Source organism: Danio rerio, chromosome 16, assembly GCF_049306965.1.
Source record: "Danio rerio strain Tuebingen ecotype United States chromosome 16, GRCz12tu, whole genome shotgun sequence".
In the NCBI taxonomy this organism is placed as follows: domain Eukaryota; kingdom Metazoa; phylum Chordata; class Actinopteri; order Cypriniformes; family Danionidae; genus Danio; species Danio rerio.
In genome coordinates, this window is record NC_133191.1 from 29,472,840 (window position 1) to 29,487,369 (window position 14,530).

Here is a 14,530-nt window from a genome sequence, read left to right on the forward strand (position 1 = left end):
TCTTTGTCTCCCTCTAGGTCCCTCTTCACACTTTACTCCACTTTATCTGCACCTTTGCCAAAGGGCCTAAAAACACAAATACACTAGATTGTAGTTAGATGTGTTTAAATGACACACAGGTAGATAGATAGATAGATAGATAGATAGATAGATAGATAGATAGATAGATAGATAGATAGATAGATAGATAGATAGATAGATAGATAGATAGATAGATAGATAGATAGATAGATAGATAGATAGATAGATAGATAGATAGATAGATAGATAGATCGATGGATGGATGGATGGATGGATGGATGGATGGATGGATGGATGGATGGATGGATGGATGGATGGATGGAAAAACGGACAGACGGATGGATGCATGGATGGATAGAGAGATAGACGGACGGACGGACAGAGACACAGACAGACGACAGACAGACAGACAGACAGACAGACAGACAGACAGACAGACAGACAGATAGATAGATAGATAGATAGATAGATAGATAGATGGATGGATGGATGGATGGATGGATGGATGGATGGATGGATGGATGAAAAAACGGACAGACGGATGGATGCATGGATGGATAGAGAGATATACGGACGGACGGACAAAGACACAGACAGACAGACAGACAGACAGACAGACAGACAGACAGACAGACAGACAGACAGATAGATAGATAGATAGATAGATAGATAGATAGATAGATAGATAGATAGATAGATTTTTTAAGTGATGGAAGTTAAGAGAGTCCTCAAAGTGTATGACAAATGAAAGATATCTCTAAATTATTCTGTCACACTGACACTGAATGATTAAATAAACTCAATTCCTTTTTAGACTTTGTAAAATTGGTCCATTTAGCATTAATTACTTAAATAGCTAACAGGAAATGTGTAAAACGTCCAGTCCAAAAAAAATCACGAGGTAAATGGAGATTAGGAAATAGAAATGTTAGGAAACTAATGTGGATTTTGCTTCAAAGGGTGATAATAGAAAAAGTGTCGCGTTAAGACTCGGAATTGCAAGAGGAAGGATCACGGCACTTTGTTCGCTCTCAAGAAAGGCGGGAGCGAGAATGAAAATAAATAAAGTGGTGCACATTCACAGTAACGACCTTACTGGCTGACAAACACCTTTCACCCTCAAAATTTGTGAATTCAGCTTCCTGCCCCGCGTGCAGAGCTCTGCCAGAAACAGATGGCTGCCGGAATTGTCCTCAAGCAAAGTTCTGAAAGTGTTAGCCAAGAACGTCGCTGATGTGCGGCGAGGGCATCTAGTGGCAGGCAATGCATTCGGCTGAAATCTGACAGAAATGCGTGACAGGAAAAAAAAAAAAAAAAACAATGGCGCGCGCCAGTCTTTTTCTGAAAACTCTAAACATCTGCGAACGTTTGCGTGAAAACGTATGACCTTTGAAAATTACTTACTTCTGCTCTGGTTGGTAGATAAAATTGTAAATATGTAGTCTTACAATAGTTAGTAATTGAACTAAAATGTGAACTAGATACAATAACTTAAAATAAATAATAAAAGTGCAACAGTTGGCAGTTATGTGTGGAGTTTGCATGTTCTCACCGTGTTCGCGTGCGTTTCATCCAGGTGCTCCTGGTACCCCCACAGTGCAAAGACATGCACTATAGTTGAACTGAATAAACTAAATTGGCCATAGTGTTTGAGTGTGAATGTGATAGTGTATGGGTGTTTCCCAGTCCTGGGTTGCGGTTGGAAGGGCATCCGCTGGGTAAAACATGCTGGATGAGTTGGCAGTTGAGTCTGCTGTGGCGACCACTGATAAATAAAGTAGGCTACTTGAGCCGAAAAGAAAATGGATAAATAAATAAAAAGAAAGCAGTGCGCTGTCCATGGTGCTTAAGTAAACCACTGATTAACAGTCCCGTAGCCAGCATGGTGAAAGGATTGGTTCTTTTTTTCTCAAAATGTGGAGCATTTTGATGTTATAGAGACGCCTTTTTTCTATTAAATTATGAGGTTTAACTGTTTTTTGTGACGTTTTAAGCTCTATTTTTTGCTGGATTAGCTTGTCAGATGGTCATCATGACCACACGTTTTCATCATGGTCATCATAACCGATTTAAAATAAAGAAACATGAAAACAGTACTTTTTTAATACAAAGTTGTTAAATTATATATCATTAGAAAAAAGGAATCTGTTAAAAGTTTCAAATTAAAACTATCCTATTGTCATTTATTGGGCAGATAACAAACTGGCCAGTACATTCACCGTTCATCAGACAACATTTGAGGAGTCACACCGAAGCAACAGCCAACAAGTGATTCCGCTAAGTCTTAGAGCCTTCTTTGATGGGTTATTTTCATAGGTATTTTTTTTATAATTTATTATGGCATACCAGTCAAGAAGGGAAAAATGAGGACATGTATGGGACAAATTGTGGACCTTTGTCAAAGGGGTGGGTCTTTCGAACCATCTTCACGTCTTTCATCTGATTTACGTGCAAATTCGAATTATTGACGAATTTTGACACATTTTAAAATAAATGCACCCAAAGTCAAAGGTCAATATTTTACGTGGGAGATGATACACGGGCCGGTGTATGGCCCGGACACATCTCTCGAGTGAACAACAGAAATATTTGAGGCCTCATTTAGCACTCAGCTTGAGGAGCATCCATTTCAATTAGCCTGCTGTAATCTCCAGCACTTCGCGGTCCTGTGCTCTGCTTGTTCTACCATGATGCCAACACTCGATATTTTGATCTGGACTCGGCAACCCTGACGATCCGGCCCTTTGGTTAAAAAGAGCGCGAGTGGACTCATCTAAGTGACCCTGCTTGACCTTGACCACCTACACTGCGGCCTTGGGTTTGGACGGCAGTGCCCCGGACACGGCGCCTTCCCGCGAGAGATTTCTGAATCGTTTCATCAAACACTGTCCAAGAGCCAAGAGCGCGCCTTAACTAACGGACCTCCCACTCCCAACAGCACGCGCAAAAACATCAATAGGATACAGAGATCATTTGGAAACACTGCCAATCAGCATTCACTGAGCAAGAACTTCATATTCAACAAAGATATTAGTGAAGCATTCGCATAATATGGAGATGAAGGAAGACCCGTGTCGATGTGTGGACGGACAGATAAATAGATGGATGAATGGATTTGTCTGCATGGGTGAATAGATAATTGGATAATATAAAGTTTGCTTTCTAAGAAAGGGAGTGCTGAGAAGCGGCCACGCTTGCTGTCACTCAGTCATTAATAACGGCAGGCAAATTAAGCTGCTTTTAATTGAGATACTGGGGCTGCATAATTATTTTTGCATACATTGACTACAATTATGGTATATGAGTAACGATGATATATAGTTAGTAGAAGTAGATCATTTGGCGAGTAGTAAAATATTACCAACTTAAAGCCATGAGAGTGCTAAATGTAGCTACAGAAAATGTGTGAAAGTGTGTGTTATTATCTTATGCATATGGTTAAGCTGGGAATTAAAACAAAAATTGGAAATCACAAAAACTAAATGATTAAAATAGTTTGCGAAAATAATCATTGCATTTGCATGCCACCCTAAAGAGGTCTGAGATAGTTGTAACAGGGGTCAGCTGTAACACTTACAACCAGGAACTAGTTAAATAAGTTCATTCACTTCACACATTAAATCTCATACTACATACAATAGCAGAGTCCTGTGACAGACACAGCAGATGTTATACATGAAACAAAAACATTTGAACTAGGAATGAAATATTTTACTTAAATTATTTTGGCATAGCAACGCCTGATTTGTAGTTAAACCTATCAAAGTTTTATTATGTCGATTGTGTGTAGATTTTTGTAATGCATGTTGTTGTCAAGTCAAGTCTTTATTTATAGAGCACTTTAAAAACACAGAAGTCAGCCAAAGTGCTGTACAGAAAATATACAGCAATACAATATACAGCAATAATAAGCATAATAGTCTATAAAATACAATATATATATATATATATATATATATATATATATATATATATATATATATATATATATATATATATATATATTTATATATAGATAAACTACCTAAAAATGCATTTAGATTAAAATAGTTAGTTATTAAGATCAGGTGTCAAATGCCAACGAAAACAAATGAGTTTTAAGAGCTGGTTTAAATAAGAACACAGAAGAGGTCTGTCTAATGGTCAGCGGCAAATCATTCAAACGTCTAGGACCCGCCACAGCGAAAGCATTATCCCTTCTAAGCTTACGCTTTGTTTTTGGCACGATTAGGAGAAGCTGATCAGCTGACCTGAGAAAACGAATGGGCTTATAGGGGTGTATCAGCTCTAAGAAATTAGGTGGGGCAAGACCATTTAGAGATTAAAAACAAATAAAAGAATCTTAAACTGTATTCTAAAATGAACCAATGAAGCGAAGCTAACACGGGGGAAATTTGTTCATATTTGTGACCTGTTAACAGGATTGCTGCCATCTATTTGTACCATTTGCAAACAGGCAATAGCTGACCTGCTACTCCCCAGATACAGTGCATTACAGTAATCTAACCGAGTGGTCACAAAAGCATGGATTACTGTCTCAAACTGTTGTTTTGGTATATATTGCCTAATTTTTGTTAATTGTCTTAATTGAAATAGCTAGATTTAACTATCACTCTAATCTTTGTGACTGTAGGCTTAATATGCCGAGCTATCTATTGAATAGAGGAGTCCCAACAGTACCTTTAAAAACCATTACTTTTTTTTGCCTACCAAGCCTTTATTTAACTTCACTAAGAAAATCAAGGAGGGATGAATGTTGTTGGTGCTCATTTTTGGCTGTTAGCTGTAAGGTGAGCAAATTGATGGCTACAAGACTTCAGGTCAGTTGTAACAAAACTCTTAATTTGAAACTCTTAATTTAGTGAAATGCTACCACCAACCTCTAGTGAATTTACAACTGTATTTTTTTATAATTTAGTTTTAGTATATCTATAGGTCTTCTATAAGCGAAAGGAGTTTGGGTTCATTGTTTGACTTGGCTCATGAAGCCTGCACACACAAATAATGTTCAGGTGTTGAAGCTGATGCACATTTACACAGTTTTGTAACACACAAGACATGGACCAAATATACTGAAAACGAGTTTTCTAAAAAAATAATAATAATAAAAAAAACTTTAAAATTCTTTCTTCTTTTATAACTTTTCATCTTCTGTGGAAATCATCATGTTACGTCTCACCACAGAGTATGTGACAATTAACTCAGACTATAAGGGGAGTTGTAACATTTCACTTCTTCTGTTTGAAATTAAACTGTGGGTTTTCTTGTTTTGTGCTGCAAAGATCATGTCATTGATTGTGTCATTTGCACAATCAACTAGTAACTAGTTTCAATTAAATTTTGAACACACTGGCTTAAAAAATCTTAAAGATATAGATAGAAATGTAAAAAAAAAAAAAAAAAAAGGTTACAACTATCTCAGGTCTCTCTAATTTAGGATGGGTGAGTTATATAGTAGACTATTTGTATACTGAGCCAGGTAATCAGGTAATGTGTTGAGGCAAGTTGGAGCTAAACTCTTCACATCACCAGCCATCCAGAACTGGGTTTGAGCACTCCTAGAGTAAACTAAACCAAAGGACTGCAGGCCTGATCCTTTAGCCAAAAAAAGGATAGAGCAAACTGCACTGCTTGGAATGACTGTCATGTAACTCTAACAGAAAGTGAATGGATATCAAGGAATTATTGTGATGGATTATGAAAAGCACATGAGCGTTAGTCTTGCGCTTTCTTGCATGTTAAATCCATGAACCCGTCCATTTTACTACTGGACTAGCAGCTTTGATAAACCAATGCCAGATGCTATGTGACCAACATATAAAGCAACCAATCACAGCATCATGTTTAGTGTTGAGAAAATCTTATAACAAAGTTCCTACAATTAGACTGGCAAGTAAATCTCATGTTGTAGGTTACACTGCAAATGTTTAGTTGATTTTGATGAGTGCTAATTGTCACAGTGGATAAATATGATGGCTTTACATGATGTGTTTGCTTCAAGACTGATCATCAAAAAGCATGCAATAGTTGTGTCCCAAATGATGCATTACACTACACATATTTTCTCAACTGTTAAGTGCAAGGGTGTCCGGATGCAATCCCAAAGGGACACTTTCTTGCAGAATGTAGGCCCAACCTCTCTTAACACTCATCTGGAAGTTTTTAGCATGCTTGATTAGCTGATTTGGGCGTGTTTAATTCAGGTAGGAAGAGCTAGAACATGAAAGACATGCAGTCGCTCTCTCCAGAAGCCGAATAGGACACCACTGATTTTAAGTGCATAAACTTATTAGGGTTCTTTTCTCATTTATTATCATTTAGTCTGAAAGCAACAATCACTCTAATAACTAATTAACATTAGTTTACAATTACAGGGCCAGAAATCCTGTAAAATGAATCCACCCAGAGGACAACTTCAAAACTTATGAAGTGTTAACAGTTTTGTGTGGAATTGACATCAGACTTTCAATCAGAGGTCCATGAGCATGACTGAGGCTGAAACTAAAGGGCTCACAGAAATATTTGCTTATAAATCTATGTTTTTGCCTACCACTTTTTGGAGCATTTAAAAGAAAGCTTAACTTTAATTTATAATTGAACTCATTGTTTATTACAATAAATATTTATTTATAATATTTAATTTACACACTATTAAAAATAAAGGTTCTAATAAAGGATGACGCCACAGAAGAATTTTTAGTTCTGTGAAAAATTCTGGGTTGCACACAATACATTCATGTTAATCCAACACAAAAATTAGATTGAACATACAACAATTAAGTTTCCCCCAAAAACCTCCAGAATTGCTATGTTTCAACTCATTTTAAATAAGTAGTTTGAACAATCACCAAAAACATTTTTTTTCTGAGTGTAGTGAAAAACTTTGAAAACCTAAACAATCTTTTTTTTTTTTTTTTTTTTTTAGATATAGTGAAGCTTTTGAGCAATGAAAATGTTCTATGGACGTCAGCTTCTGCATGGAAACATCAATCTCAATAAGGACCCTTTTTTCTTCAAGCTAATGATAGTTATTTAAAAACTACATTTTGGGGGATTATTTTGTTTGTTTGTTTGTTTGTTTGTTTTAAGGTTGATTCCCCTGAAACCACTGTATAATTCTCACACTGCACATACACAAAACAACAACGAAACACAACAGTGAGAGACTGCCACCGCTTCACCCCCTCCTTCCGAACACCAGCACCGCTACCTCTCTTCACTCTCTCCACTGGAGAAACGGCAAGGAACCGCGACGCGAAGGGCCGCACATAGCTGATCAATATTCGATTTAGTTGCTAATTTAGGGCCTTTCTATAGCTGTCATCCCGTGATGTATGAGTCCTAACCCGAGGTCGCCGTGGAAAAGAAGGAGGAAAAAAGAAAAAAATATCAAACACCAGTCAACTTTTCACTTAACAATAGACCGACTTGAATATTATTTATGGCCGAAAGCGCCACTTTATGGGTGAATTGCTGCTATCGCTGGCTGAATGATGAAGCGGGCCTGTAAGCACACGACACACAAGCACACACTCAAAGGGTGAAAGCGTATAAGCACAACTAGATTAAATGTGAGCATGTACAGGAGACGAGGAAATATTAATTTCCAAAGACTTAACCGAGTGGCCTTTGCATAGCTGTAAGTGAGTGTGATTTTTTTTCCCCATTGCATCTCAGGAGTCATGTTCAATTTAGCCGGCGCAGGTCAGGGACAAAATATGTAGGTGATTGTGAGAAACTTTCGGTTAATAGCTTACAAAAATGTACGGCAGTGTAAGAAAATTAAATCTGACAAAACACACAAGGCATAAAATACAGCTCTCTCCCTCTCTCGCATGCAAATATCTGCTTTATTTCGCTTCTTAATGTCTTCCCAATCGATCAGCGTTCTCAGGATGTTATCAATAATTTGAAAGCTTGATTAACTTCAACGTTTCCATAACAATTCTTCGCGCTCATACTCTCCAACATTTTTAATTAACACTTGCTTAATTAGCTCGAGATGGTATTGGACTATGATGGGTATTTGTATGGGGGAGGGCGGAAATTAACATAAAACCTCAGCTGATAAATTGATATATTATCAGGAAAGAAATGTTGTAGGAATTTCTAAGCGGAACGAATCATAAACACACATCAATCAAAAGCAAGCAGCACAAGACAACGTATAATTCTTTAGGAAAATTATTTAAATATTTATGCAAACGGCGTTAATTTCACATAGCGATTAAGATTAGAACCGAGGCGGGGAAAAAGAGTTTACTGACTTACCAAAGTGGAGGAATAAACTCCAAACAAACAACTTTATAACCTGAAAAAACGAGAGTATTATTTAGTTTTATGTTGTTTTTTTCTCCTAGTGCACCTCATGATATATTGTTTTACTGATAACCATATTCATATTTATATATGAAAAATCTTTAGTGAATAAGTAATGTGGCTCAATGCACTTGCAGCTCTCTATAAGCAACTACAGTCACACTGTCAATGAACTTGAATTGTGATTAAGTCTTATGCCTCTTAATTACAATGTACATCAGAATTACAAATCTCCACAAGTGCTCTAATGACTATAGAAGTCCATTCTGAGTGATTAGGATGTCTAGGCAAATCAATGCCAGCTCTATGTTTTGAAGTTCTGCATCTGAGAGGAATTTGTGGCTTGTTTTATCAATTAACTCTTATGTAAAGACTAATCCTTAAGGGATTAAGGGGCTATCAATGACCAAAGCCATATGTTTAACTGAACCGCAGAATGTTAAATGAAGCCATAAAGGTTTTAAAGTGGCAAGAACTCATTTTGCTTTATTGTCACAAACATTATTTGAAGTATATAAAAAAATATCCTCTGAGGTAAAATTATATATTCAAACACAGTTGGATGATTATAAGCACTTACTCCTTCTGTATTAATGATCATGTCTCCATATGATAAACAGAACACATCTCCTGCTTTGCATATGACAGGCCCAGGGGCCCAGCTGAGGCCTCAAAGGCTCATTTGTATAATGACTTGAATGGGGTTAATCTTTCAGTTATTGTAAGCAGTGCAAAAAATATTCACATTCCCACTGGTCATATAATGGAATCGAAGACGCATGTCCAATATGTTCATTCAGTCACTCATTTTCTTTTTCGGCTTAGTCCCTTCATCATTCAGGGGTTGCCACAGCGGAATGAACCACCAACTTATCCAGTATATGTTTTACACAGTGGATGCCCTTCCAGGTGCAACCCAACATTGAGAAACACCCATACACATTCATTCACACACACCTACACTACGGACAATTTAGCTTATTCAATTCACCTGTACCACATGTCTTTAGACCAGGGGTCACCAATCCTAGTCCTGGGGGGCTGGTTTCCTTTCAGGGTTTAATCAAATTCTTCTGAAAATACACAGTCTCTATATAAAATGAACAGAATGGAGTATATGCACAGGCTTTTAATTTTAGTCAGTCAGCCCAAGGGTTTCCAGTTAATTGTCATCCAGTACAAAATTGCTGCATTTAAGATCTGATTTCTTTAAAAAAAATCTGCGATCTTCACTACTTGGCTGGTGTAAAATATAAAGTGGGTGTTAGATCAAACCAGAAGCATAGCAATAAATTAGATTTTTCTGTGCCATGTCTTTAAAAGAAGGAAATTAATTTTACCCCAGTATTTTCAGTTTCTGCAGTAGACTGCTGATGACGGCGCTTGCGTTTAAACGACTTTTTGTCTCTGTTTATGCTTGAACAACTAAATTACAACATTGATGCTGTAAAAAGACTGTATAAAATTGAAAATAGTCACATTAAGCTTTTACCAGAAGTTCTTCATTGGCTGAAATACACTAACTGTGCATATAGCCCTTTTAAAAAAAAAAAAAAAAACACTGATTAGCACACTATGTTTATAGCATTCAGATTTGGTCATGGAAGCTCAATCATGATTGCTTGATGCACAAGAACCAATGAGGTCCATTCTTCATTGTCACACAGCACCAATGAGGTTTGATTTTCTGCATCAAGCAGGTATAGTTATGTTTCAATGTCCACTGATCAATGTTCATGAATAAAGCCTAAATTAAATTGGATAATTTCATAAAGCAATCATGTCTACTCAGAACCAAGCGGCAACCTCCCGCTCTTCCTCGTGAAGCCAACACGGAAGTAACAGAAGCTGCAATTCATCGACTGGCCTTTGTGGGCTGGCTCCAGGAAGTTTGAATGTTCACTGACTGCTATGCTAAATTGGAAACTTTTACAGCTGATAAAAACATGTTCACAGCTGGGTAAAAAAGATGATTTTGGTGCATATAGGTAGTAATAATCTTTATGACAACTGTGAGGAGGGGTGGATTTTTTTTTAAACTCACCCGTTACGTTTTTATTATGTTATAATTGTGCTCACAAACCATTCAAGTGTCCTCCATTTCCCAGGTGAGGGAAATTACATACGTATATACCATCTCTATAAATCCATTTGTTTTAATTAAGATCATTTATCATTAATACTTTTCTTTAGAACTTGAATGCTTTCCAGAATCTGACAGATTGATTAGCTGTAGGCTATAGAACAGTAAACTGAAACATTGTCATACAGTGTTATGCCTGGATAGTCTTACATTTACTAACACCGACTATATTTGAAGTGTTTGGGAGTTATTTACGTTTTCCTCCCATGGAAAAAAGTCATAAAAACAATCTTTAGTGGCTCAATGTATTACAACAGTGCTTTTAAAAGAATAAACACTTTAGTGTTATAGTGTACAACCCAGCACATGTGGTCAGAACACAAACTAGTCACAGGTAATAAAGTATTTAGTGTTTCTCTCAAACAAAAGCCCATCTAAGCAAAATGCTAGCAGCCGTGTGTAGCTCCACTCACACTTCACCTATTTGCCCTTTTTTGGTCAGCCCCGGCCAGTGTGATGACTCGCGAACCAAATAGCAACGGTTGGCCATGCCTATTTGTAGTTTCACTTGCGCTCTTCAGAAATCTATGGGTGATGTCACATATACTATGTCCATATCTTTTACAGTCCATGCTCAGAACACTACATTTATTTATGAATTACACCTCCTGTTTCAAATGGAGTTATTTCTATTAATCTTTTTGCTAACATTTTAAAGGATATTTTATGCAAAAGTGAAAGTACTGTCATTATTTACTAACCCTGACCTTTGTTTTTGTGTATGTGAAACAAGAATGATGTAGTTAGCGTTCAGTTTTGTGAAGCATTTGTTTTAAAGTATGACCCTAAACCACAGTTGTCAAACTGCACAGGTCTGCACAGTTTAGTTCCAACCCTAATTAAACACACCTGGATAAACTAATTGAGTGCTTTAGGCTTGTTTGAAACCTACAGATAGGTGTGTTGAAGCAGGGCTGGAACTACACTCTACAAGGCTGCGGGCCTCCAGAAATTGAGTTTGAAACCCCTGCCCGAGACCAATGAAACCTTTCTATACTCACAAAGAGATAAGTAAAAGGATGAAAAGAACGAAGAGAAAAAAAACAAAAAAGGAAAAAAAAAAAAGTTTAGAGTTGACTGACCTCTTGAGTCCCCTCTTCTTGACTGACAGCCAGTCAAAAAGAAACCAAATAGAGCATCAAGTGTGGCAGATCTGGGAAAACTGAAACACTTAAGGACTAAACTTTAAAAGTGTACAGAACTTGACAAGAAGGGAATTTGCTGAAGGGAATATGTAAACACTCATAACAGCTCGAGAACGTGAAAGAGAGACAAGAAAACTGAAGGGCAAACAGGTCCCTCCAGACAAATCTGAAAGCCCTCCATGCTGCTCCCTCCCAGATTTCCTCCTAACCTCTCCTTCCCCTCATCTCCCAGTTCCCCACAAACATTGTCCCCCTAAACTAGCAGGGCTCTGGGGACTTCGGAGGGAAGACGAGAGCCACGGAAAGCAGGTGAGAGAGTGAGTGCTTGTATGAGGGGAGAGAAGAGGGGATAAGGAGATTGAAGCGTTTCTAATTTGAATAAACCCTTCGGCAGACTAAAACTGGCAGCCGGCTTCCCCTCTGTGCACAGGAAAAGAAAGCAAAGCAAAGAAAAAGGAAAGGAGGCAGGGCAGGAGGAAAGGAGAGATAGATGGGGGATATAGAGATGTCTCCACATGCATTTGGCTCTGGAGTTGGAGGGTTTGGAAGGGGGTGGAATGAGAAAGAGATGTTGAAGAACAACAGAGCTAGATAAGAGAAAGAGATTGGACCACAACGAAAGAAATAAAACATTGAGATGGGACTTTCCAGGGCAAGGGAAGACAAAAAAAGTTAAACAAACTATGTGATTTTAAAAATTACCGGACCCAAGCTTTTCCCGGTCAGAAGTCTCTCACTGCTTCACCTCTTCTCATTCTGCCTCTCGCTTTCTCTCTCACAAAATTGCTCTCTTGAAAATAAGGGTTCCTGTTAGATTAAAAAAAGGTGTTGCAGCAGCCCTTAGCAAGGAGAATGCATTTAAGTTCCTCAAAAACTTTTTTTCTCCAAGTTCTTTAAACAGCTTTAGACATTGTATTGAGTTTTTGGTAGAAGAAAAACAAGGGTCAGGAGGATAGACATACAATGGTATGTATAGATCAAATGCAATTTTCAAAACTCACAACTCTCAAATCTGTTTTGTATTTGTTCTGAAAGTCTTTTGTAAAATCGCTTCTATAGATGAAGAATCAGAATATTGTTGAACAATCCTTTAAACACACTTTACTTCAATCCCTGATGTTTTCATTCCTGTTAAAAATTGAAACACTCTGACTAAACTGGAATAAATAACCCAGACAGCAAAAGTTTAATTTAAAGAAACTATTATCTCTCAGGAGAATACACATAGGCAGGCGTAATTGCAGTAACCTCTTTTTTGTTGTTTTCCACAGCATTACTACAAATGCCATAATGAAACAATGAGAAGTGTGGTAAATCATGGTAAATTAGTGGTTAGCACGCCATTTCTTTGAAGAACTGAAAACGTCTTTTAATGGGGAAAGTCCCTTTTTGTTAAAAAAAACAGTGAGGCAAACTTTGGGGGTAAATAATATTAATAATTGGAAAAAAAGGATTTGTAAGGCAATATATGCGAAGCTAAAAAAAAAAGGTATAACTTGTAGAAAGGTAAATTGTAATTTCGTATTTGACCCACGTCATTGTAAAAGGATGAGGAATAGCCTACACCGCAGAATCACGCACATGATGACACGATGCGATTACCGAGGCGAGAAACGCATTTCTGTTTAAGTACACTGGCAGGACTAACAAAAAAGGAGGAGATAAGGAGGGAGAAGGTCTCTCTAACACCTACGCACAGCGTAAAAGGGAGCGACAGGGAGAGGGAGAGAGAGAAACACACAAGAACTGGCTCCGGCTTCAGCGGCGCTGAAGTGAAGCGGCGACGCTGGGAGAACCATAAATCTTCATATAGAGGCTGTTTTGATTAATGCAGCCGAGTCGAGCTAGGGGGCTGGACCTATCCCATTACGCCCTAATGGAAGATGGAGCGCCGCTGTCTCCACCACTAGGCCCCTGTCATTTGTTCCACTTTGCAGTCCATTTGGCCGAGAGACTACAAGCCACTCCATCAAAAATATTTTCAGAGTTAATTTCCGCCCGCTTAATTCGCCTTGATTCGGATTGCGTATCGAATGGCAGGATCGATTTTCGCCTGGCGTCTAAATTAAATAAAAGAGGGGGGTATACTTTAAGGCCGCGTTTTCTTTCTTTTCTCTTTTCCATTCTTTCTCTCCCTTTTCCAGCTATCCTTCACTTTAAGTCCATCTCATTCTTTTTCCCTTGTTGCATCTCATTTCCCTCTCTCCTTTGGCTGTTATAGATATTATAGGGGGTGGAGCATGACGGTGTATTACACATATAATCCGAGATCGAGGGAAAGACAAATGGAATGGGGTGATAAATATATGGATCTTGAAACTGTAAACTGCCATTTCAAATAGGACAAAATGAAAGAAAGTTATTAACTGAATCAATTTCACAATACCCTTACAACATGTTGCCAAGTGTGTTGACTTTTTAAATATAAAATAAAATTACAATGCAAATTTTTGGTTATGCTAATATGCGTTTACTTAAAATAATGATGATTTGTGTATAATATTGTTTAATTTGAAAGCCTCAAAGGTTAAATCATTACAATTTTTGGATCCAAATAATTTTTTAGTGAACACTTCTGCAGAGAACCCTTTTCCACTTTATGGAACCTTTTTTAAGAATACAGTAATGATGTCACAATTAGAGCTGTAAGAAATCCGCAAGGATATAATTAGTAATTCCACTAAACAATAATTATTCATCAGTGGATAACAGCTTAAATAGAAAAACGCACATGTTGTATGTGTTTTGAAGACGTGGAAAAATAATAAGGAAAAAGAAGCCAAAAGAAATGGGGAGAAGGGTAAAAAGCGCAGTGACAAATTGGTCGAGTGTGTCGCGAATTCCCTTTTAGATTTAAAGCCGCATGTAGCCCATCGTCATATCTTTCCAGAGTAATTTATTT

At 37.5% G+C, this 14,530-nt stretch overlaps 1 long non-coding RNA gene across 2 annotated transcripts in view; it reads left to right on the forward strand.

Annotated features, from left to right (window-relative positions):
* The window catches only part of LOC141378199 (uncharacterized), a 58,089-nt gene extending 47,246 nt beyond the window's left edge, over positions 1 to 10,843 (forward strand). The window contains exons 5-6 of one of the 2 annotated variants that reach the window (XR_012392080.1): positions 9,926 to 10,040; positions 10,133 to 10,843. This is a non-coding gene — a long non-coding RNA (uncharacterized lncRNA). Of the gene's footprint in view, positions 1 to 6,946; positions 8,811 to 9,925; positions 10,041 to 10,132 lie in introns of those variants that run through there. The other variant, XR_012392079.1, reaches the window with a different exon arrangement.
* The last annotated feature ends 3,687 nt before the right edge of the window (positions 10,844 to 14,530 follow it).